A 10,264-nucleotide genomic window follows, 5' to 3' on the forward strand; every position below is an offset into this window, starting at 1 on the left:
TTAAACAAGGAGGCATCCCACCTTCCCTCAGAGAAGCATGTATTATCTCAACCAGGCCCTCTCCAAGCATCTCCCTGCTTGATAATATAAGCTCATACTCCACAATGCAACAGGCTGAGTTTTGCCAACCAACCCTTCTGGCAGAAACTCAACATCTGGAACAAGTTATGGCAGCAGCAACACCCTGCTATAAGCAAAGCAATACAGATACCTAGATGATCTCCAAAGGGGAATTGACAAAGGGAGTGTGTAGTGACAAGGCTCCCCTCCCTCTAAAGAGTTAACTGGAAGTTAACCATTGTCTTGACTGACATGCTGGTAACCTACAGAGATCACCCAATCAGTCCACCGAGAGAGGTGGGACCTAGAGAGCTGTTGCCAGGAAGAAGGGAGTTCTTTGTGAGAAGAAGCTAGGCTGGAGTTTTAAAGGAGGACATGTGGCTATGGAGGTTGGCTGCAGGAGAATAACTCTGCAGATCCTTGAAAGATAGGAGGGCAGGAAGCTTGAATTCTCATCAGAAGCTTGGTGAGTTCAAGGCAAGTAAACCTAAGTTTTGGCTTTGGGAAGATTAATGTAGGAAAAAGTTTTAGTCAGACTTTGCGTTAGGGAAGTTATATTGCTTTTGTGTGTGTGTGCTCTTCATATTCTGGATACTGTTCTATTATAGTTTATCTGCAACGTAATTGAAATAAGAAACACTAGCCTACACTCAGTACACCTATGGCATTGCAAAAGCCTCTGTAAACATTTAAGCATGCATTAAGGCAACCTATGTTAGTACTCCTGCTAAGTATTCTTACTGTATCTAAAAGCTGAGAAAACCTCAGACATAAGTCATCTGTAATAATTGAATAAACTGTTTGGGTTTTTTTTTTAGTTATTTTCTTTTTACAAGCCTCTCTGAGTCAGTTTTAAACTCAGGACAAGCGGGGTGTGTGTGTGCGAAGGAGTTTCTGTAGACAAAAGGGGTGGTGTCAGCAGCATTTTGAACCTACCAATAATACAGAATAGTTTTAAGAGAAGCCTAGCCAGGCATCTCAACAGGGATGATTCAGCATTTCTTTCCCTCACGTGAGCTTGCTCTGAAGCAAATATTCTAACCTGCTACACAGTGTGACTGTGTTGGTCCTTTTAGATCTCTCAGCAGCTTTCGACACCATCAACCATGGTATCCTTCTGGATTGCCTGCAGGGACTGGAAGTAGGGGGCACTGCTTTGCAGTGGTTCCACTCATACCTGTCGTAAATCTGTCAGGCTAGCCAGACAAAGCTTAACAGAGGCAGAAGCAGAACAGCATGGTCTCACAGGAATAAATTCTCCAAACCAGGTCCAGTCCGAATCAATCCAATAAATCCAAACAGAGTCCAAAGCGAAATCCATGGGCAAGGTCAACACAGGGTCCAAACAGGGTCAAGGTAATACACGAACACAGTCAATTCGCTCACAGGAAATTGATGTTGCTATCAGCAGGGTAGCTATGTTACAGGCATCTTAAAAGGCTGGCCCCTGGTGCTGTTAATTAAGAGTTGCTGAGTCAGCAGCTTTGCCTGTTGTTCTACGCATCCGGCTCCTTAACTCTTGCTGTCTCTTGGACTGGCGCCTCTCCACAGCTGAGACTGGTCGCGCCTCCTCCACAAGAGCTGCCTCACCTGGCTCTAACTCATCTTTGACTCCCTGTGTGTCGGTTCCACTCTCCTTCGCAATTTCTGGTCCTTGCCCACCCTCCTCTGCTGTCAGCTCTATCTCCGCCTCCAACTCCTCCTTGGGGTCTTCCAGAATGCCCATGACAATACCTCTCAGGTAGATTTCAGAATGTGTTACTTGAAGACTTCTGCTCTTCAAGCAAGAGTTTTTCTAAGGTGCCCCTCAGGGCTCCCTTTTGTTTCCAATGCTTTTTAACATCTATATGAATCCACTGGGAGAGATCATCAGGGGATTTGGTGCAGGGTGTTATCAGTACACTGGTAACACCCAAATCTACTTCTCTGTCAGCTTCATCAGGCAATGGCATAACTTCTCTAAATGCCTGACTTGAGGTAGTAATGGGATGGTTGAGGGATAACAAACTGAGACTGAATCCAAACAAGATGGAAGTGTTCACTGTAGGAAGCCACAGTTCAGGAAATGGGATAGATCTGCCTGTTTTAGATGGGGTTACACTCCCCCAGAAGGAACAGGTTTGCAGTTTGGGAGTACTTCTGGACCCAACCCTCTCTCTGATACCTCAGGTGGAGGGGGTGGCCAGGAGTGCTTTTTATCAGTTTCAGCTGGTTCACCAATGGTGTCCTTTCCTGGAAGTGAGTGACCTTAAGACACTGGTGCACATGCTGGTAACCTCCCAACTTGACTACTCCAATGCACTCTATGTGGGGCTGCCTTTGTGCATAGTCCAGAAGCTGCAATTGGTGCAGAATGCTGCTGCCAGTTTGGTCTCCAGGACATCCCATAGAGACCTTATTACTCCGATTCTAAAAGATCTACACTGGCTACCAATAGGTTTCTGAGTAAAATACAAAGTGCTGGTTATTACCTATAAAGCCTTTAACTGCTTGGGCCCACGGTATTTAAGAGAATGCCTTCTTCATTATGAACCCTGCCACCTATTCATATCTTCAGGTGAGATTCGTTTGAGGGTGCCGCCAACTTGTTTGGTGGCAACTCAAAGGCATGCCTTCTCTGTAGTTGCTCCAGGACTGTAGGATGCACTTTCTGCTGAGATTAGAGCAGCTCCATCCCTGTTGGCTTTTAGGAAACAACTAAAGACACATCTCTCCTGCCAAGCTTTTTAGTTAGTTGGTGTTCTAATGGATATTTTGATCTGGTTTTAATATGTTTTTACTGTTAAATTCAAAGTAAGTTGAACACTCCCTGAGAAGGGAAACCCAAGAGATATTTCCCCACCACTTCATCTGTCCAGACCTTGCCTCAAGTGAATTCCTTCTGAGGACTTGTTCTACATTAGAGCAGGCAGAGCCTTTTCCTACCATGGTATTTGGTACCGGAAGACTTTTCCCAGGTCTTCTGGCTGAGGCTGGAGGCTAGTTTAGTTGTCCTCCATACCAACAATCAGCATCCCCATTAATCCTGCTATGCCCAGAGGTGCAGCTAAATAATTTTAGAGCTTGGACCTAAAGGCCTTTGGAGGCCCCACACACACCCTGCCCCCACTGCAAGTTAAGCATCATCCCCCTATATACACACACATGGTGGCACATGCAATATTATTAACATGTGGGTTCTTTAGTAGGGCTGTGCACAAAACCGACAGTCCAGACAAATGGGGTAGGTTGGTTCATCCTGAAGTTCCTTCCCCATGCTGAGAGCAGCCATAGCTCAAACTCCACATCAGGCTGAGTTTCGCTTTCTTCTTGTTCCCTCCTTCCCAGGCGGGGCCTAACTGCAGGCAGAAGGGGGCGTTGCTCTTCCTCCAAGTGCAGAAATGAGCAGGCTGCAGTGCTAGAGACCAATAGGAAAACTGGGGCAACGGGGTGGTTGCTTTCTGCCAGGGTTGTATTCTCACAACAGGAAGCTGGTCCTGGGCTTCTTGTGCTGCTGCTGGGCCCCAGCATTGAGAGTGCATGGACAGAGCATTATGAGTTTATCTCTGTTGTCAGCAGCACTACTGCTGAGTAAGGCATGGGGCGGGGCGGGGTGGGTGTCAGGGGAGAAGATGCATGTCTAGTAGCATAGGGCTCAGTTGAGCTAGTCTGAGGCAAGAAGAGCCAAGTAGCTCAGGTGTTCTTCCTTGTGGGTAGGGCTTCTGCTAGTAAGGAGAGAGCAGGGAGGTTGCTGCTGTACCTTTCAAAGCTGGTGCCCAAAGCTGTTAATGCAGGCAGCCAACATTAAATATTTTCCCTCCTGCTCTTCAGTTTTTCCATTTGCTCCCTCATGATCGAAGCCCAGGTGTTGGGTGAGTTTTCAAGGAAAAGGGAATTCAACATAAGGAACAGTTTGTTAGTCAGATTTTGCATTAGAAACTTATATTCCATTGTGTGTGCTTTGCATATTCTTGATACTTGTTCTATTATTGTTTATCTGCAATGTAATCCAGCTCTGTTGATAAGAGGGGTGGCGGCAGTAGTATTTTAAATCTATCAGAAATATAGATTAGATTTATGAGAAGCCCAGCCAGGCAGCTCACCAGGGATGATTCAGCATTTGTACCCCTCATGTGAGTTGCTCTGAGACAAAGGCTATAATGCGTTACACCTGTATTTAACTTCTGTCTTTTAAGCCATCATCTTACATTCAGAGTAGCTTTCAATTTGGGTAAATTCGGTCTATGAATCACACAAATAAACCAAACCTCCAGCTTCCTCTCTACCTTCGGAAGACAAGTGTCCTTTGGAGAAAGGGCCTTTTCTGTGGAGCTCCGTCTCAGGAATTTGTCCTCTTGAGAGGCTCCCCTGGAGTATTTCCATATGGAGCTTTTAGCTCACTTCTTCTCTGGAATGGAGGGTGTGCATTCACACATAGGCCAGATTTACCCTGTATCCCTGCAAGCTATCAGGGAGCACTCCAGACACAATTCAGGTTTTTCATTGTGCTTTAGCATGTAGCCCAATTTATGTCTGGGATTTTTAAAAATCCATTTTTGGAGTTGGGTTTTTCTGGGCAAATTCAAACTTGCAGTAAAACCTGTTGTCTGGAAATGTTCCTGATGCCTTTATTGTTGTCATTTAGGTACTAGGTTAAATTTGCACTATTCAGTCAAGCTATTATCATCAGTGTTGTTCTTGTTTTTTATTCTGAATGTTAACTACAGATTAAATCACAGTATAAATCAGGGATTCTCAAACTTGGGCCCCCAGACGGTATGGGACTAGAACTCCCGTCATCCTCAGTCACAATGGTCTATGGAGTTCTAGTTCAACAACATCTGGAGAACTCCTGCTGTCAATGTATACATGATGGGAGTCCCTTCCCTGTGGGTTAACATTCCCTTAGATTAGTTGGGTCCATTCCTCAATGCACCATGGGAAGCAGGATCTGCTTCCTTCATAGGAATCTGTATAGGAGACTCCTTGTTAATGAGGCCAGTTTGACCATATGTAACCCTTGCTCTTTAAGGGTTAAAACATCAGATGATATAGGCTTGTCCAGTAGGGGACTGCAAGTTGAATAGGGACTACCATATATGGTGAAAAGGGTACAATTCTCAATCCTCCTCAGAGGATCCAGAGGTCTGCTGAAGAAGGTCCCTGCATAGAGAGCTCCTGTGGGCTGATTATTTGTTAATCCTATATTTATTTTCAGGCATTCAAGAAGGGGAGACAGGAACAGACTGTATCTTAATACCTCAGCAAAGAAAGAACTCTAAACAAGCCAACAACAACACCAAAAAGGAAAACATCAATTTGGACACATGAGTGTGAGCAAGTCTCTGTAACCTTTTTATTTCATTTTGCAAATTCTGTTATTTGTGTTACGAAAGGAACTTTAAAGTGCAAAGTTATCATTTAATTGTTTGTGTTGTGTTTCATTTATATGGAAAGTTAAAAGAACCTCACAAGGCAGGATTACACTGCCAATAGTAAAATAACCCATACTTGGTGTGAAGAAAGTGTTATACCTGGTTCCACATGATGTCCTCTGAGCCTCAAGAGCACACGCTGCCCCATCTCTCCTGTCCATGCAAGACTCTCATGAATTCTACTTCTGATTTAGGCTAGAAAGAAACTAAAATTGGTTATGACATCCAAATGGATCCAGTGAACAGGGATAGCAAACAGGACGTAGGAGTTTTGCAGGAGTTTAGCGGAAAGTGTGCAGGGGAGCCTGGAACAAGCCCCTGCGATCACAAGGATCACAAGGAACCTGGTGGAAAAGAGAACGTAAGGACATATCCCTCCCTCATATCCCTCATATTCTTGGGAAAGGCTGTTTGGACAGTTAAATAGCTGAGACCTATCCTTCTAATAAACTATCTAATAAACGGACAATAAACTCTCTAAATACTGTAAACAGCCAACAAGACAGTATGAAGATAGAAAGTCAGCAGGGGAAGGGGCACTTCCCAGTGTATTGCACAGAGTGCCACATGTATGACTATTTGCCCCATGGGCAGAAGTCATGGGTGTGTGCTCGGTGCAAGGAGCTCCTGGCTCTCAGGGAACAAATCCGTCCCCTTGAGACCAAGGTGGCGGATCTGGAGAAGCTCAGAGAGACAGAGAGGAATGTGGACGAGACCTTCACGGATGTGATAAGAGGCATCCCTCTCCAAGGCTGGTAGCTCCTCTGCTGTCAGGGAGAATGAAGGTCTTGGGCAAGGAGGACATCGGTCTGAGGAAGAGGGAAATGCTCCTTTAGAAGGGACCAGAGGCGTAACTATAGGGGGGCAGGGGGGGCACGTGCCCCGGGCGCCATCTTTTTTGGTCACATGGGGGGCGCCGCTATGACAAAAAATTTTTTTAATTTTTTTTAAAAAATTTTTGTTAATACAAAAGTTTCCTGCTCAGTGCAGCAGCGCTGCAGCAGTCAAGGGAGCGCGTCGGTGCCCCCTCCCCCACGAGCAGTCCCTTCCGCGCTGCCCGCGCCCCCCCCATTGCTTTGCTGGCGCCTGGCGGCCAGTCAGTGGCCTGGCTTGGCGGCGGCGGCGGGCGCTTGTGAGGAAAAACCTAAGTATAATATAGTATGTTGGGGGCGCGGGGGGGCGCCATTTCAATGCTTGTCCCGGGCGCCGTTTTCCCTAGTTACGCCTCTGGAAGGGACCCCTTGTGTGGATGATGAGCCCATATCCTCTCGCACAGGGGATACTCCTCTGGGGGGTGGGGGTCTCCTTGTAGTTGGTGATTCAATCATTAGAGGGATAGAGAGATGGGTTTGTGACCCGTGTGTCGACCGCACGGTGACTTGCCTGCCTGGTGCGAAGGTTGCGGACATCACGCAGCGTCTAAACAGGCTCCTAGGCAGTGCTGGGGAGGAGACAGCTGTCATGGTGCACGTTGGCACCAACGATGTGGGGAAATGCAGCCGGGAGGTCCTGGAAGCCAAATTTAGGCTGATAGGTAGCATTTTGAAGTCCAGGACCCCCAAGGTAGCATTCTCAGAAATGTTACCTGTTCCACGCGCAAGTACAGTGAGACAGGCAGAGCTGAGGGGTTTCAATGCGTGGATGAGACGTTGGTGCCAGGAGGAGGGGTTTAGATTTGTTAGGCACTGGGACACATTTTGGGGCAAGCAAGGCCTGTACAAAAGGGACGGACTGCACTTGAACCAAGATGGAACCAGACTGCTGGCGCTTAAAATCAAAAAGGTTGCAGAGCAGCTTTAAAATGACACCTGGGGAACAGCCGATGGGAGCTGGGCAGTATCCCATTTGGCAAAAGCCATCCTTTAAAGTGTGAGGCTGCAAAGAATTCAAATAAAACAGAAGGGGACAGAGCAGAACCGCATAAAGAGCAGACGGGAGCCTGTGCCAGCAGGCCAAAGAGTCAAAAGAATAGCATACATCAGGGGAGAGATTCAGCATATAGGTGCTTATATGCCAATGCCAGAAGCCTCCGAGCCAAGATGGGTGAGCTGGAGTGCTTGGTTGCTAACGCAGAAATAGATATAGTGGGCATAAAAGAAACATGGTGGAACAGTGAGAACCAGTGGGACACTGTTATGAGTACCCAGAATGTTGGGGGCAATATGCTAAAATCATTGTAAACCGCTTAGAGAGCTCCGGCTATAGAGCAGTATATAAATGTAAGTGCTATTGCTATTGCTATCCCTGGGTATAAACTCTATAGAAAGGACAGGGAGGGGCGCCTTGGAGGAGAGGTAGCACTGTATGTTAAAGAAGGGATAGAATCTAACAAGCTAGAAAACCTAGGTGGACTGGAGTCCTCCACAGAAACCCTGTGGGTGACTATACAAGGCCGGAAAGGGAACGTTCTACTGGGGACGTGCTATCGCCCTCCAGATCAAAATGCCGACAGTGACTGGGAGTTACAGGAGGAAATCAGGGAGGCGTCAAGGAGAGGCAGGGCTTTAATTATGGGTGACTTCAATTACCCACACATAGACTGGGTAAATTCACATTCAGGTCAGGACAAAGAGGTCAAATTTCTAGATACGCTAAATGACTGTGCCCTAGAACAGTTGGTCATGGAACCAACCAGAGAGAAGGCGACCTTGGATTAGATTTCAAATTTTTATTAACTTTTAACAACAATAATAATAACCATAACAATCATAATAAACACGATTACAAAATTGACTTCCCGCGCACCTCTTTTCGTGATAACAACTATAAATTTTACCCTTATTATAAAATTAATTTTAAAAAACCCACAAATTTAAACCTTCCACCACCATTAATCTGCCCAACCTGCATTTCAAATATCAAATCCTGCTGTAAGATCCATAGTAGGAAAATAATTCTTTAAATAAACCAAAAAAGGTTCCCAATCTTCCTTGAAACGTTCTAAACTTTAATCTCTAATCAGTGTTGTAAGTTTTGCCATTTCTGCATATTCCAAAATCTTTATCAGCCAATCTTCTTTTGAATTCAAGCCATTTACATTCCAAGATAAAAATCTGTAAGATTGTTTGTAATCCATGTAGAGTGATTTAAGTAATATATTTATGGAGCAGGATGTTCAGAAGATAAGTCTTTCTTGTATTTCCGCCAGAATTCTTGTGCTTTAAGAAGCTCAGTGAATCTATTCCTCTTGCTCTTGTAGAAGAAGGAGATTCCCTCTGGTAGTTCCCATCTAAAACGTATTTCTTTAGCATTTAATGCATCAACCAAAAATTTGTAATCCTTACGCTTTCTTAAGATTCTGGCTGGAATCTCTTTCAGAATTTTTATCTGATGAGTTTGAATTGTTAAAGTTGTAGTAAAGTGAGCCTGAATGATTCGCTCTACTATTGATTTGGAGGCGACCTTGGATCCAATTCTGAGTGACACCCAAGACCTGGTGCATGATGTCAGTGTCATCGACCCTTTAGGGAACAGTGACCACAGTGCCATCAAATTCAGCATACATGCGGGGAGAGAATCACCAAGGACGTCTAACACGGACATTTTGAATTTCAAAAGAGGAAACTTCTCCAAAATGAGGAGTATGGTGAAAAGAAAGCTGAGGGGGGAAATCAGGAGAGTCACTTCACTCCAGAGTGCATGGAGTTTACTCAAAACCACAATACTAGAAGCCCAGTTAGATTGTATACCCAAAAGGAGGAAAGGTACCACTAAGTCCAGGAGGATGCCAGCATGGCTCACGGGTACCATCAAGGAAGCCATAAAAGTGAAGAAGACTTCCTTCCGAAATTGGAAGGCCTATCCAAACGAAGAGAACAGAAAGGAACACAAACTCTGGGAAAAGAAATGCAAGGTGACAATAAGGGAGGCAAAAAGAGAGTATGAGGAACATTTAGCCAAAAGTATCAAGGGGAATAACAAAAACTTCTTTAAGTACATCAGAAGCAGGAAACCTGCCAGGGAGGCAGTTGGACCATTAGACAATGAGGAAGTGAAAGGGATTATTAAGGAGGCTATGGAGGTTGCAGAGAAGCTGAATGAGTTCTTTGCATCTGTCTTCATGGCAGAGGATACTGAGCATATACCTGTTCCTGAACCAGGCTTTTTAGGGATGGAGGCTAGAGAGCTGAGTCAGATAGAAGTGACCAAGGATGATGTTCTAAACTGTCTGGAAAAACTGAAAGCTAACAAATCACCAGGGCCAGATGGCATCCATCCAAGAGTCCTCAAAGAACTCAAATGTGAAATGGCCGACCTCCTTGCTAAAATATTTAACTTATCCCTGAAATCGGGCTCTGTACCAGAGGACTGGAGAGTAGCAAATGTAACACCGATTTTCAAAAAGGGATCCAGGGGCGATCCGGGAAATTACAGGCCGGTTAGCCTAATGTCCATTCCAGGCAAATTGGTGGAAAGCATCCTCAAGGATAAAATTGTAAAGCACCTAGAAAAACAGGCCTTGCTGGGAGTGAGCCAGCATGGCTTCCGCAAAGGTAAATCTTGCCTCACCAACCTTTTGGACTTCTTTGAGAGTGTCAACGAGTGTGTAGAACAAGGTGATCCAGTTGACATAGTCTACCTGGACTTCAAAAAAGCTTTTGACAAAGTTCCTCATCAAAGACTCCTGAGGAAACTTAGCAGTCATGGGATAATGGGACAGGTACATGTGTGGATTGCTAACTGGTTAAAAGACAGGAAACAGAGGGTAGGTATAAATGGAGAGTTTTCACAATGGAGGGAAGTAAGAAGTGGGGTCCCCCAGGGATCTGTACTGGGACCAATCTGTACTT

General features: G+C 45.3%; 1 long non-coding RNA gene across 1 annotated transcript; it reads left to right on the forward strand.

The window, feature by feature from the left end:
* The first annotated feature begins 1,689 nt into the window (after positions 1-1,689).
* Positions 1,690-5,464, forward strand: LOC128343147 (uncharacterized). Its single transcript, XR_008315355.1, has 2 exons — positions 1,690-1,801; positions 5,258-5,464. It is a non-coding gene; the product is annotated as an uncharacterized LOC128343147 (long non-coding RNA).
* The last annotated feature ends 4,800 nt before the right edge of the window (positions 5,465-10,264 follow it).

The sequence above is a fragment of the Hemicordylus capensis genome, chromosome 2 (genome assembly GCF_027244095.1).
Source record: "Hemicordylus capensis ecotype Gifberg chromosome 2, rHemCap1.1.pri, whole genome shotgun sequence".
NCBI classification, from domain to species: domain Eukaryota; kingdom Metazoa; phylum Chordata; class Lepidosauria; order Squamata; family Cordylidae; genus Hemicordylus; species Hemicordylus capensis.